General features: G+C 42.1%; 1 long non-coding RNA gene across 1 annotated transcript; it reads right to left on the bottom strand.

The window, feature by feature from the left end:
• Positions 1-6,744: 6,744 nt before the first annotated feature.
• On the bottom strand, positions 6,745-15,322 carry LOC126336887 (uncharacterized). The gene is made up of 3 exons (XR_007565019.1): positions 15,158-15,322; positions 12,945-13,003; positions 6,745-6,999 (listed from the first exon to the last, which is right to left on the bottom strand). It is a non-coding gene; the product is annotated as an uncharacterized LOC126336887 (long non-coding RNA).
• Between the last annotated feature and the right edge of the window lie 773 nt (positions 15,323-16,095).

Raw genomic sequence — 16,095 nt, 5'->3', positions numbered from 1 at the left:
AGACTTTTTGTAAACGGTATGTAATAGGCTTCGATAAAAAATTGTTGCAACGCTGCCATAACATGAAGGATGTGCATCCAGTGGCACTCACACTGTCTACAGCTGATAGCATAAGGTACTTGAAGCAGTGCAATGAGCCTGTATTTGAGAAAGTTGCAGTATGTACGGTCTGAAAGAGTGGAAGGCCAGCTCAGACATCCTAATACAGTTTGTTTAGGAAGCATGAACTACACGCAAGAATTATTTATGGCACGTAGTTAGAGTACACAACGATGTTTTCAGTGGCTGTGTGAGGCAGATGGTGACGCTGTATTACCATGTTGCATGGTAGCGAGGTGAGTGAAAGTGTTTCGAGATGCCTGGATTGTCATTCAAGATCGGCCCATTTCGGACGTCCCCTCAAGGACAACATGACAACAGAGCTCCTTGCCTCCCTGCTGTACGCGAATCAACTATGCACTGCATCCCATCATCTTTCATGACAGTGCACTACGTTACATGGCAAAACCCTTGCAGGAACTCCAGTGTACGTGGGGGTGGGAGATACTGGAACATCAACTGTATTCACCAATTATCAGTCCATGGAGTTTTGACCTGTTCGCCAAAACGAAGGTAACTCTTCGTGGCATGCGCTACAACGCAAGAACGTCATATGTGCCATAGGGTGGTCCTTGAGAGACATTCACAGAGATGGACGCACTGGCGGTTACGACGTCTTCCATCTCTGAGGGGGAAGGTGATCGAAATGAAGGGCGATTATATTGAGGGCATATAATACGGTGAACATCTGCCAATAATTCTTGTTTGAATTACCACAGTGTTGCCATTACATTTTATGAAACACATTTTTTTAAAACTACGTGCTGGAATATTCATTACATTTACTAAAAAATGTGCAGTTTCAGCAAAATGATTAATAATATAATTAATGTAGTGGAAGCATGTCAAATTATGTAAACGCAGTTAGTTTTATTTGTTTTTATTTAGCCACAACAAAGCAGCTTAAGATAGCGATTAGGTGCACACAAGGCTAAATGTTTGACAAGCTAGTAGACTAAGCAAATAATAAAGGGCAACAATGAAAATCTGAATCAATTTACGTTTACGTGATGCGCCATACACATTTATAGAATAAAGTAAGTAGCTTTAAGCATTTATTGTGAAAGGAATTGATGAGAAATTGACTAACATTAGTGCGAGTGTTTAAATAGTCGCCGGACGTCTCCTCGTGCTCATTTGGTCCTTGCGTGATCGGTCATTAATTTTCCAGAGTCGGGGCAATGAACATGTGAGTATGAGCGGCGATTGGGTCACCTTTCGGCACTGTCCGGAAAACTGTAAGTATGGAATCGGGGGCTTGTGTTTTTTTGTTGGCAACGAATATTTAAGAATACTTCGTCAGATTAAACTGCGTGTGAACTCAGAAAAATTCGCGGTAAGACGCTACAAGGTTGTCGCGTTTATTTGTGAGCAGTTTGAGGTTTTGGTTTTAAGCGTATGGCCAATGTATAACTTTAAAACATACAAAAATACGCTAATGAATTTTGAACTATTACTGAGATCTTTCCGGACTTTATAGTCGATGAATGTGGAACGCTACTCCGATTTTCTTTTATTTTAAAGTTCTTCTACTATCTTCATGTTGATTCAGTGCAGATAAGAGATGGTTTAAATCGAAAGTACAGTGAATTGCGAACATTAATTACTTACACCTCGCAATCCCGTCTGCTCATTTAATTTTCGAAATTTCGTTGTTATCAAAGGTAATTGCTTCAAACGTGTTTGTTTGACCCCTAGTGAGTAGCATAGCCGAACAGTAAAAACGAATCAAGAAAACATAAACCGAGGAACATCGTTTCAGACCAGCATCGATCGATATATTCTTGATTATTTCAATCTATAGTTCATGCAGTCACCCTTGAGGGCTCAAGAGCAACAAACATTAAATGCAAAACCTTTTTCTTTTCATTTATAACAATTGTGCTAGTAAGATTTTCGCAGATGCCTCTTTTACAGCTGGGAAAAAGCGTTTCTTAACGTATAAATGGTTTACGTTGATGTTACACACACACACAAAAAAAAAACTGGAACGTATTTACAGAAAATATTAGGTTTCATTTACACTTTAACATAAAATAAAGAAAAGGGATAAAGGATGCATAAAAATTTACTCTTCATTACAAATGTAATCAAACATAGAAATGCATTACGTTGCACAGTCAAAGAGGAAATAGCCGTCATAAAATCATATGAAACTGACGGTAATAATTTGAGGGATAAAAACACAAGACGTCAACATCACCTCAACCGACGATAAAATTCGGACTCCATTTCTAGATGGCTATATCGAGTTCCTTGAAAGCAAAAAGAGCAGTAGCATGTGGTGGAATACTTGCGCCCCATGAAGTTCTCAAACTTCGATAGTTGCATAGCACGACATGATTAAAATCGGTGATGGGTGAAGTAACTAGTGATATACAATGTGTCTCAGCATCCGTCCTCTACTACACATTCGCATATGGAAATCATTCATCTCGAATATCACTGCATTGAAGCTTCACCAGAACCATACTGCAAACACCCACTTCAAATAAAAGTGATTACCCATGTCGAGAAGTTATGCATGTCCGTAGAAACCATTTTAAACCTCTTAGCAAATTCTACATCGCGACTGGCTGTCGATTAATACTTTACTAACTATATTCAATCCAGAGGTTCAGTCAAACAAGTATGGCAAATAACGACAAAATGGTTAGCAAGCCGTGCAAAGTATGTACTGGAGTGACAACTAATTTCCAAAAACGTATATGAAGACCATCGACGCTATGCAAGTATGAAAGAATTCTAGCAATTATTCCTATTAAATATATCCACCATCTACCTAAGGAAGATAATCCCGCCACCAATTATAAACTCGAAGTGTTCAGTGAAAGGAAAAAAGTGGCAAAGTCTAAAATTTCTATGCGTAACTATTATTATTATTATTATATGGCCGCACATGAGAGTTGCACACCTGTAGCGAAAAAAGAGGCCATGTCACATACGACAGTCAGTCACACTAAACCAGAGGCTAAATTCGATTAAGCTCATGCCACGTGTGAAATGCACTGACATCGTAGAGCATTGTTTTAACTGTCATAGTGCACGCGAACTGTGCCAAATAGAAACAGGAGTAGTTGGTCATACACAGTGAGGCACTGGAACTAACTTTGATCTGGATACAATCCTAATCTTTGACTCTTAACATCATGAAATGAGCCGCTATAACCACCGACACAACTCTCGCTGGTTTTACGGAACCCCAAACAGAATGGCTTTATTTCATATTTGTGTTTGGGAAATGAATCAGATGGTCAAACACATTCTAAATACGCCAACACTTTCGCAAATTTGCAAATATCGCGCTACTGGCGCCATTTATAAAAATATGTTAAATAACTTCAGTGTCAGGAATAACAGTAAACACCCTGACAAAGTGGAACCACAATAACGAAAAATTTTTGTGGTCTTGAATCTTGCGGTTAATTATCAGGAAAAACAGCAAACATCCTGACAAAATAAAACCACAATAAAGTAAAATTTTTATGGTCTTGAAGCTGAAACAATGCAGTGTGTCAGGATTCAGAACGAAAGGAACAGCAGAGTGAAGATCGATGGTTCTCTCTTCATCTAGTCTTGCTTCCTGTACCAGCAGTAAAGTGAATCACGAACTGCAAATATCTATTCTTCTTCAGTTTGGAAACACACACACTATGATTGATCTGAAGACATGTATTCGACTTAAGTTCAAGAAACAGATACCCTACGAGTGAACTGCAACACCTTTCTTAGAAAATTTCTTCTTCCTTTTGTATAGTTCTTGTTTTTTTCTAATATTGGATCGGTATATTTTCAGTTTAGACGCGATAAAAAAAATGAGTAGGTGACCGTTGCCAAAATAATAAAAGCTCAACAGATTACTAGGATAATGAACGTCATATCACTAACGCTTATAAGCCTACAGAATTGATTCTGATAGACGTCTATTCTCAAAACAGAAGTCCGTACTGTCAAGTATTACAGTGTTCTCTTCACGTGCACGCTATCAAGTCGACTTATTACCACCATGATCGATTAAGGACTTTTTGCGTTAGACGAAGAGTCCCTCTTATTAAAGTGAAAACAATCGAACTTTACAGGGAGCCACCAGAGAGAAGCAGGAAATCTGATCTGCCGTTCCATCTTATCGAACTCTTCACAACGTTGCATAAGATTGTATCACCAAGAAGCTCTGTGTTGTACATATAGCTTGGCAGTGAGGCTGATGGGTAACATGTTTCGTAGCGGAAAATTATGCCTTTTTTAATGTACTAGAGCGAAGTAGTTTGGGCGAGGAATGACAACAGGCTGCACTTGTGAGCACTGTATATCCCTCAAGAGGAGACTTCCGGCCCAGACACGTTGGTGAGCTCACATCTACGAGATTGCTGGTTCGGGCCAAACATTACCGACAGGAGCCAAGACTGCCAACGCTGTGGATTATGTAAAATGAGCTTTAATCTCTTTCAGAACATTACCAGAAACTGTAAGAGGAAAGGTGTAAGAACAGAAGACATAGCGGTGCCCGTGATGGAGCAGTCGGCGCTCTGTCATCAGTAAAATATGAACGTCTCATATTGTAGAAAACAGGCAAAGATCCAGCGGACGTCACAACACGTTAACAAAGTTTGTGTTAAAAATATGTGCTTTTCGTAGTACATCTACTTCAGTTTGGAGTAAATAGTGATTCCTATTAAAGATGAAACCGTACGTACTCATTATTATCTACGTGACAACCACGAAAACTATAAGTACACCATGTGATCAAAAGAATCCTGACACCTGGCTGAAAATGACTTACAAGTTCTTGGCACCCTCCATCGGAAATACTATTATTCAATATGGTGTTGACCACCTCTTGGCCCTGATTACAGCTTCCACTCACGCAGGCATACGTTCAATCAGGAGGTGGAAGGCTTCTTGGGAAATGGCAGCCTATTCTTCAAGGAGTGCTGCGCTGAGGAGAGGTTCAGATTTCGGTCGGTGAGCTGGTACGAAGTGGGCGTTCCAAAACATCCCTGAGGTGTTCTATAGGATTCGGATCAGGACTCTGTGCAGGCCAGTCTATCACACGAATGTTATTGTCATGTAACCACTCCGGCAAAGGCCGTGCCTTATGAAGAGTTGCTCGGTCCTGTTGAAAGATGCAGTCACCATCCCCGAATTGCTCTTTAATACTGGGAAGCAAGAAGTTGCTTAAAAATCAATGTAGGCCTGTGTTGTGATAGTGTCACGCAAAACAACAAGGTGTGCAAGCCCCCTCCTTGAAAAACACGACCACACCATAACATCAGCGTCTCCGAATTTTTCTGTTGGCACTACACACGCTCGCAGATGCCTTTCTCTGACCATTAGCCACACCCACACCCTGCCATCGGATCGCCATATCATTTACCGTGATTCGTAATTCCACACAACGTTATCCACTGTTGAATTGTCAACTTGTTTAAGGCTCTTCACACCAAGCGAGCAGTCGTTTGACATTTACCGCCGTGATGTGTGGCTTCTGAGCAGCCGCTCGACCATGAAATCGAAGTTTTCTCATCTCCCGCCTAACTGTCATAGTACTTGAAGTGGATCCGGATGCAGTTTGGAATTCCTGTGTGATGGTCTGGATAAATGTCTGCCTATTACGCATTACGACCTCATCAACTGTCGGCGGTCTCTGTCACTCACTGAGGTCGGCCTGAGCGCTTTTCTGCTGCACGTGTCCCTTCACATTTCAACTTCACTATCACATCGGAAACAGTGGACCTAGGGATGTTTAGGAGTGTGGAAGTCTTGTGTACAGACGTATGGCACAAGTGACACCCAGTCACCTGACCACGTTCGAAGCCGGTGAGGTCAGCGGAGTGCAGCATTCTGCTCTCTCACGATGTCTAATGACTACTGATACGGAGTACCTAGCAGTAGGTGGCAGCACAATGCACCTAATATGAAAAACGTATGTTTCTGGGGGTGTCCGGATACTTTTGATCTTGCAGTGTACATGTCTCTGCTAATATCTAGTAGTTGCTATATCTGCTACACAATGATTAAACTCTTTCCACAACAGGAAAAAGTAAATATTTTTATGTAAACATATATATGGGTGGGCGGTTGGGTGGTTGTGGGTGTGCGTGTGGTAGAAAGTATACCTTCCAGAAATGACAGTGAGGTGACGAAAATTAAAACTAGCTTGTTGAAATAGATTCAGTTTACTCAGCAGTATATTAACATCAATGTACCTCTGATCCTTGATTAGTGGATTCATTATTTTCTGTCAGAGTTACCAGGATAAACAGCAACCTAAAAATATGTGTCTTACCTTTCTTCCCTAGCCAATTACGAACTTATGATGACTGCTTCCAGCGGGCAGTATGGCTCGATGAACACTGGCGGTGGGCGCCACTGGGCCGGCAGCCACCACCGCTGCCTTGACTTCTTGAACAGCCACGCTGGAGGGCACCGCTGAGCGATGAACTGCTGATGGAGGCACTGTAGCTGGACAATGATGTAGGTCTAGGTGGCATAATGGGACCTTTTATCAATTACTATCTGGTGGCCCAACAAAATTACAACTTTCCTTGTTAATTATGCGTTTTACACAATTGAATCCTTTTGATGGTGATTGATGTATTTGTTGATACTAGGCCCGAAATTTTAGAACTTGATTTATTACTGCTACATGGTGGCTTTGATGTTCAGGCACTTATGTATACTGAAATAGTACTGTGTGTCGTAAATATACTTGCACTTCTTACATATCATGTTGTAATTCTGTAATTACTACTTTCGAAATTTTCTTGAAATTTTTCCAGTTTTTCCAATTTCTGAAACAATAAACTTGCAGCCGTGACTTCTTGTAGATCCGTCTCTTAAATTCCCAGAAAATCTCTACAAATGGTTTGGATTCGTTTTATAAACGATGGCGTCATATGGCTGTAAAAGAGAAGAATGTGCTTCTAGTAGCATATGAGATATTAAATACATTTTAAAAGAGGAAATATACAGCATTTTTCATTCCATTTCAAATTAAAATGATTTTACTGTAATAACATTTAAGCTGAGATGTGTTACTCGATTTTCGAAATTGTCTCAAAGTTGTAAAGTGTGCTTTTCTTTCCTTCAAAACGTACATAGACGCTCTATTAAGTTGCAAGAGTATGAAGTTCATGGATAAATTCAGTCAAAAACTCGGGAATTACAGGCACTGACTTTCCCTACTTCTGATGGGGAGCAAAAACCCCACAAGAAGGAGCTTTGTTTTCCCCTTTCATGCCCATCATCGTGTTGCTATATTACAGATTAGCAAAACATTTTGGTCAGCCTTCTTACTCCGCTTGAAGAACTTAGCCAAATAAAACCAAGAATGTGGCCAAATACGCCATTGAATTAAAGAGTGTCTTTATATATCAAGTTCCCTTCGAAAGTATTTAAAAGAAACCATCTCTCTTCCTCGAGATCATCGTCCGTCAGTAACCAAATGGGTGTCTCAGCCATAGTGTTCAAAGGAGACTCACACATGAGAATAGGTAGCTGGCCGCACTCACCCATCATCATCCGGTACGTAAGTGCGCTGCTATTCAAAATTCTTGTGCAAAGAGCGTAAGGTTTACAGACGTCAGAGACTGTCTAAAGAAGCGATCCACTTATCATACTGGCCACGTCCGCTGCCGGGCATTACAATCAATTTTGTGTGGCCCTGCTAGAAGATGGTCTCAAAGGAACAGAATACAAAGCTTGAGAATCAATCACTGTGCGGCTGGCTCTTGCAGATTTACGACATGCACACTGACAAGTAAAAACATTATAAACACTACTCACTCCTGGTGGCGCTACAGGAATGTGACGCGGCAACAAAAGTATGTAAGCGGAGCAGACACCGACGGGGCGAAGATATAGGCTGCAAATTGCGAAATCCGTTCCGATAAGCGATTTTGAGAAAGGGAAAATTATTATTACGTAAAGCCTGTGAACGAGTATCTCGAAAACAGTGAAGCTGATCGAATGGTCACGTGCTACTGTCATGAGCATCTACAGAAAGAGGTAGGACAGTGAAACTACCCCTAGGCGCTAAGTGGATGGATGTAAATGACTGTTCGCAGAACGTGGGTTTGGGAGGAGTGTCTGCTCTGTAAAGTAGGATAGCTGGTGATCTGTGGCACCTCTGCCGAGGGAGCACAATATTGGATCACACACAAGTGTTTCTGAGTACACCGTTCATCGTATATTGTTGAACATGCAATCCGCGGCAGACCACTTCTACATGTTCATGTGCTGACCCAACTTCGCTGTCAATTATGATTGCAGTGAACACGGAACCATCGGTATTCGACCGTCGATCAATGGAAACGTCTCGGCTCTTGGGGTAAATCACATTTTCACTAAACTAGGTGGATGTCATAATTGCGTACGCTTCCGCGGCCAGAGTCTGTCGACATAAAAGTTTTCTGGACGTAGTCCGGCGTCATAATGTAAAAACTTATGCTGCTGGAGAAAAACAAACGTTTTTTACGCCCACGCTGCTGGTTCGGATACATGGACGAAACGTTCGCTATATGGCCTCATGGTGAAACGGAGCTACATAAGTTCCACTAATATTTGAACATTATGCACGGGAAGATACAGTTCACGCTGGAAGTAGAAAAGAATAGTGCTATCCCATTTTTAGACGTCGAAGTGTACAGGAGAACGGAGGGCACAGAGTATATCGCAAGCCTACACATACAGACAAGTATCTGCACGCCCAATCCACCCAGCGCAGAAGAACTCTGTCATCCGTTCTTTGGCAACCCGTGCACAGCGCCTAAGTGGTGCTCAAAACATCACACTTGAGCTTAAAAGATTACGCACAACGTTTGTAGCCAATGGTTACAGCCATAAGTCGATAAACACTGCCTTGTCGACGAACACAAGCAAGAAAGATAAGCAAGAAATACACAAACGGCAGCCAACAGTGCGCTTACCTAATATGAAAAACGTTACTGACCGAATGGGCAAACACCTTCGCCGCGTTGGGTTGCAGTCTGTCTTCTATAGTGGTCGTAGGATCCAGGACGTGCTAGGCTCCACTAAGGACAAAGTGGATGCATTACACACTGCAGGCTTTTACAAGGTGGAATGCGAATGTGGAGAGGTATACATCGACGAAACTGGTAGGCCAATAGCAACGCGCATTCGGGAACACGAGCGTTATATTCGTCTAGGACAACACAACAAATCCGCAATGGCAGAACACCAGCAAGACTGCAGAAAAGAAATAAAATTCAGCGAAGCCTGTGTGTTGGCCAAGCAGCCAACTATGACGAAACGCAAAATCAGAGAGGCCATCGAAATACTTAAACACCCTAACAACATGAACAGGGAGGATGGACTCAGGCTTACCCCATCTTGGCTGCCAGCAATCAGAGCCCAACAGACCACACTGTCAACACGAGGCACGAGCACCACCGGCGAGTAGCTGCCGCCGCGCGGCCGACGTCCAGCGTTTGGTAAACAGCAGCCAACTTCTCATTCGACGGTGACCACCAGTCATGGTACATTACACAAGAACTAACAGACAACATAGGTCACGTTCTCCCTCGACCGCAATAACCTATTAAAATAAAGTTCCCTCTCATTCTTCCTTAAGTGACCAAAGAAAATAACTACCTTTTTAAAAATTATGACGTAATGGCACGCGCAGTGAACATTAACAACAAAATATAAAGGACACTGATTAGCTAGAACGCACCATTAGACCCAGAAGAAGGCCGCTGCAATCATTGCCGAAACGTTGGTTTTTCTCCAGCAGCAGTAGTTTTTACATTATGACGCGGTACTATACCCAGAAAACTTTTATGTCGTAGGTGGATGTCGTCTCTACAAACGCCGTCATCAAGGTAAATGGAGGCTGAAAACGTGAAGCGCGCCACGGTTGCAGCCTGGTGGGAGTGATATTATGCTATAGCTGACAATCTCCTACTCTTGTACTGGACATGTAGCACTGGCCGAATGCACAGTTTCACTTGAAAATGAGAATAAATTCTCGAAACGAGTTGTGCTAAGCAGCAAAAAATAACTAATTGGCGAAGTTTTCATTTTTTAAATTAATCGAAGACACGCTGACGGCTGCTAACCACCTGCATCCCTTCATGCTTGATGTGTTCCCAACGGCAATGTCATCTTTCAGCAGCATAATTGTCCGTGTCTTGGAGTTGGAACCGAGCTACAGTGGTTTGAGAAGCATTATAGTGAACTCACGTTGATGTCTCGGTGACCAAATGTGCCTCGTTTAAAACCTATGGAACCGATCCGGGGAGTTGTCGGGCGCCATCAGAGCGTACGGAAGTCAACGGTTAGTTATTTACGTGCATTAGATGACCTGTCCGTAGACATCTAGTGCCACATGCCTTCACAAACATGCCAACAAGCCGAAGGATCCATAATAAAAAGAATCGGTGACATATTTTTTTCTAAAGACGAACGAACAACCTATTAAGCAGGTGGTCATCAAGTTTTGGCTCATCAGTGTAGATACACTATTTGGCCCAAAAGGCGTGAGCTCAGCAGAAAATCACTCCAGTACATTCAGGACACATTCCTTCAGGTACAAGAAGGTGACAGTATGCTACGTACCAGGCTACGTACGATTTTCGCGACAAAAACTGTTGATGTAGCAGCCAGGTAGGCCACTACATTGCTTTACGTTACACAAAATAAAGTTTTCACATCCGCAGAAGTCTCCCACATGTAGCACAGGGCCATGGGCCACTGGGAAAAGCACTCGCTGTGACTGATTACAAATCGCAGTCGGTGAAAACAAATGACCAACGTAGGCGTACCTCCTTCCAGCCTGTAAGGCGAAACCAAGTCGAGTTCATTCGTCTGTGGATTTGTCAGTGATATGCCAGGAAAGCTAAGCATATTGTACCGAGTCCGACATCACCCGTATGCCGCATTTCCGAAAAAAGAACTCACTTTACTGACAAGACGACAGTTCACCCTTTGACTCTTCTCTCAGTGTGATAATAATGACTCATATTGGTCTTGATCGTTTTCTCAGCTGTTACAGAGACAAAACTTTGAACTTATTCATCAAGGTAGTTCCAACCGTCCTATCATCCCACGAGTGAAGGTCTCTTATCTTTCTGTTTGTAAGTCTTTCCTCTTTCTGTACATTGTTCTACATTAATTATTTCTCGAGTGGTTGCCTTTACGTGTGACACGATGTTAATATAAAAGACGTTTTACCCTCAACAAAACAACCACATCAGTTATTCATATATTTTACGTGCATAATAAAATACAGCTTCGTGGATGCAAAGTGAGTAAGATGAGGTGTGGTCACACACTACTCGCCATTAAAATTGCTACACAAAGACGAATTGCAGATGATATACGGGTATTCATTGGACAAATATATTATACTAGAACTGACATGTGATTACATTTTCACGCAATATGGGTGCATAGATCCTGAGAAATCAGTACCCAGAACAACCACCTCTGGCCGTAATAACAGCCTTGATACGCCTGGGCATTGAGTCAAACAGAGATTGGATAGCGTGTACAGGTACAGCTGCCCATGCAGCTTCAACACGATACCACAGTTCATCAATAGTAGAGACTGGCGTATTGTGACGCGCCAGTTGCTCGGGCACCGTTGACCAGACGTTTTCAATTAGTGAGAGATCTGGAGAATGTGCTGGCCAGGGCAGCAGTCGAACATTTTCTGTATCCAGAAAGGCCCGTACAGGATCTACGACCTGCAACATGCATTATCTTGGTGAAATGTAGGGTTTCGTAGGGATCTACTGAAGGGTAAAGCCACGGGTCGTAACACATCTAAAATGTAATGTCCACTGTTCAAAGAGCCGTCAATGCGAACAAGAGGTGACCGAGATATGTAGCTAATGGCGCCCCATACCATCACGCTGGGTGATACGCCAGTATGGCGATGACAAATACACGCATCCAATGTGCGTTCACCTCCATGTCACCAAACACGGATGCGACCATCATGATGCTGTAAACAGAACCTGGATTCGTCCGAAAAAATTACGTTTTGTCATTTGTGCTCCCAGGTTCATCGTTGAGTAGACCATCGCAGGCGCTCCTGTCTATGATGCAGCGTCAAGTGTAATCGCAGCCATGGTCCCCGAGCTGGATAGTCCATGCTGCTGCAAACGTCGTCGAACTGTTCGTGCAGAAGGTTGTTGTCTTGCAAACATCCCCATCTGTTGACTCAGGGATCGAGACGTGGGTGCAGGATGCGTTACAGCCATGCGGATAAGATGCCTGCCATCTCGACTGCTAGCGATACGAGGCCGTTGGGATCCAGCACGGCATTCCGTATCACCCTCCTGAACCCACCGATTCCATATTCTGCTAACAGTCATTGGACCTCGGCCAACGCGAACAGCAATGTCGCGATACGGTAAACCGCAATCGCGATAGGCTACAATCCGACCTTTATCAGAGTCGGAAACGTGATGGTACGCATTCCTCCTCCTTACACGAGGCATCACAACAGCATTTCACCATGCAACGCCAGTCAACTACTGTTTGTGTGTGAGAAATCGGTTTGAAACTTTCGTCATGTCAGCACTTTGTAGGTGTCGCCATCGGCGCCATCCTTGTGTGAATGCTCTGAAAAGCTAATCATTTGCAAATCACAGCATCTTCTTCCTGTCGGTTCAATTTCGCGTCTGTAGCACGTCATTTTGGTTGTGTAGCAATTTTAATGACCAGTAGTGTATTTTTAATCTTTGTTAGTGAAGTAACAAAGTCAATAAGAAATCATAAATGTGCCCTCCTTCTCAAGAAAGTGTATCATCTAATATAATTAACGCTTTCTGATTAGCAACAAACTACTTACGCAATTATGTTTTGGAGATACTTACCCTCCTCGAGCGCACAGATTACCTCGGGTATCACGCCTCTCCACGAATAGTATTGGTGCCTGAAAAATATGTCCACTTCCAGTATTAAATTTTCAATCGCTGGACGTTTATAAATAAATAACTAAAATGAGGCTATTTAAAGATTATAAATAGCGAAGCCGGAAAAGTTTCGTAAGAAATAAACTCTGTTACACGTATTCACTCGTTGTTTTATTTCAAGTATTGACTCTCTGTATCTTTCCATCATCTTTGCGAGTAATTTTCTTAGTGAAATTTCTGATACGAAACTCGTAGTTTTGGTGAATGTTGGCCTCTGTGAGTGTGAATATCAGAGAGTGACCTACATATACAACCTCTTGGGTCAGTAGAGAATGCCGGTAATCATAAGGTATTTGTTAAGGGACCACTTAATAATACAGGTATCCACAAAATCACTTGGCCTATACTATTGCCGTCCCAATACTTTAAGAAAGCAGTAGCTTCTCAGCTCAACAGTAACGATGTACAAACAGTCGGTTAATTCAAGACACTCTCCAGCATGTCTCGACAGTAAGACTTGCTCCACGTTGATGATGTACGGGACACGCCATGACGCTATCTGGTTCCTACCTGCTTACTAATAACATCAGCTGGAAAATTGTGACAACAGCTGGAACTAATCCTGAACATTATCTTGCAAGATACTATCATTATCTTCAAGATCATCTCTGTAGCAGTTTACACGAGTACAGTGCAGCAAGATGATCAGAAATAGAAAATTGAAATTCTTGTTGTAGATTCAAGGGTATGTTCATGTCATTATAAAAACACGTCATACATCCTGTGGTGTATCTCATAAAACTTGTTGCTTGTATCTCTTTTAGCGAAATGAGATACACGTACAATGTGATCAATCGCGCCGTCCGAAACAATATTCGCAAGATCTTTGTCCAGACAGTACGTTGCAGGCAGCCACAAGAGTATGCCTCGCTGTCGTATGTGATAACTGAGATAAATGAAAGCAGTTCGTTAAATGTGGGCAACGTGTTATATAGTTAGATGAACTGAAATATCTATATAAATGTGAACGCATCATTTATTCAGGTCATCTATGTGCCTCGAGTGTTGCAAAATAAAAGTGGCTCGGTAATGTTAAATTACACGGAAATAATTCCTTCGGTCTAGGTGATACATACTTGCTCCATCAGAATGTCCTCTTCGAGCTGCTGGCCAGTATATGTATGTCATGACACTAATAACGTATTCTAAGATAGCATTATTCCATTCACATAGCTGAAAATAAGACTGATTGGCACGAGGAATACTATGGACTAAGAACCTGTTATGCGTAACACATCTTCCGGGTTTTAGTCTCATTGAGTATCTCTTGGACGATCCGGAACAAGGAAACATCGTGCGTAAAACGAAAAATGTTGCCTAATCTGAATCGAGTTATCGTAGCAGTATCTCCTACATCTCGCACTTCGTCCAGGCAATGAATTAGAGCCACACGAAACGCTGCTAGTGTGCAGGTGAGTAAAAGTGTGCCGAAAGTGGTTTATATATCTCACTATGTTGCAAAACTGATGTGTTTGGTTTTGTAGTTGTGTTACCAGATTCATAGTACCAAGGGTCGAGATCCAAGTCCCCACAGTGCCAATCTGATTCAGATTCAAAGCTGACGCACGTGAAACTAGATTGGATTCATAAATCTGTGCAATCACCCAGTAAGTGACTATCATAATAAGATCCATTGAGGTCTCGTATGTCTACCTCCCATCATTACACTGATTCTATTTCTTTCTTGTCTATGAAGTATCTCAGCATTTTTAGCCTTACGGCAGAGCACGGGAAGTCGTCTGCAGCACACTATTGTGCCCAAGTACATTAGAGTAGAAAATTTCTGTCGCATCTTATGGGTAGGTAAGCATGATCTACACTAATAAACTGCGACAGACAGCATCATAGTATAGCGTTTAATATAGTTTCTGTTCAGATGTGTGGTGCCCTTGTGCTCTAGGTTCCTGAACTACGTTTTCTCTGCCAATATCTGTATTCAAATAAAATCATATCACCTGATTCAGACGTTTGATAGAACGCCCATTTGCAGGAGTACCCCTGCGACTTGTCCCATCAGTTCCGTATATTCCCCGTTGTCTGCAAACGTCCCTAGGCTAAATATTCGTTCCGATGAAAGTATGGTAAGAAGTAAAGGCATTTGCTGCGGTACTTACAACATGTATCCCGCTGCTCCTGTGGCAACTAAAAGCGGAACTCGAACTATCCATTCGGACAACATTTTCTAAACGTTCCTTATTTGACTTGTGTTTTCGGTTGTAATTTCGCAATAACCGTATCTCTTTTTTCACTTGATAATTTCATAATGAGAATTTCGACATTTTGTCGCTAAATATCTGGTTTCCTGGGATACCATTATGTGAGGTCAACAATGGAAACAACTGCCACTGCATTAGCTGCTGTTAATGTGCTATCAATATTTCTTTTCCCGGAATACAGTACTGGATCCTATCTGTTGCTGTAAGGTAGAACGGAATTTGATATCTTGTGACACCAACAGCGGAGGCATACCTGCCTCGAATTAGCAAGCCCTTTACTATGCAGCACATTCTAAGCTGTTTTTCGCACTTCTCTATGTAAGAGCCGAGGTGGAGAAACACGCCTTTTCCATTTACCATGCCTGTGAAGAACTATAAACATTACGTTAGCGCCGAATAATTATTTATTTGTTTACTATATTCTTTTAGGCTGTTATGGACCATAGACCATATGTTGAACCAGAATTGGTATGAATATAGCACATTATATTTTAACACAGTTTCAGAAGTGTTAGTATAACTAAGAATTATTGTGTTTAAGGGGACAAATCACCATAAATTATCTGCATAAAAGATGTCTATGTACTCAGTTTGTCCATCTGGTGCACAGGAATATATACGCTCAACAGGAATCCAGAAGGCTCTAGCTAGTGCCCTGCTACACTGTGGTGCATTGCTGGATCACGGATTATGTATTATATAATTATGGATTGCACTGCTATGCAACTCCGCACTATACAGTGCTTCACTGCCCAACACTCACTACACTACACCACTGTAGCTGGTGTCAGGACGAAGATAGACTCCTTCTTTGTCTGGAATATTGGCTCCAGCAC

Source organism: Schistocerca gregaria, chromosome 2, assembly GCF_023897955.1.
Source record: "Schistocerca gregaria isolate iqSchGreg1 chromosome 2, iqSchGreg1.2, whole genome shotgun sequence".
NCBI lineage: Eukaryota > Metazoa > Arthropoda > Insecta > Orthoptera > Acrididae > Schistocerca > Schistocerca gregaria.
Note: the sequence above shows the minus strand (reverse complement) of the source record. Positions and strands in the feature narration are given on the sequence as shown.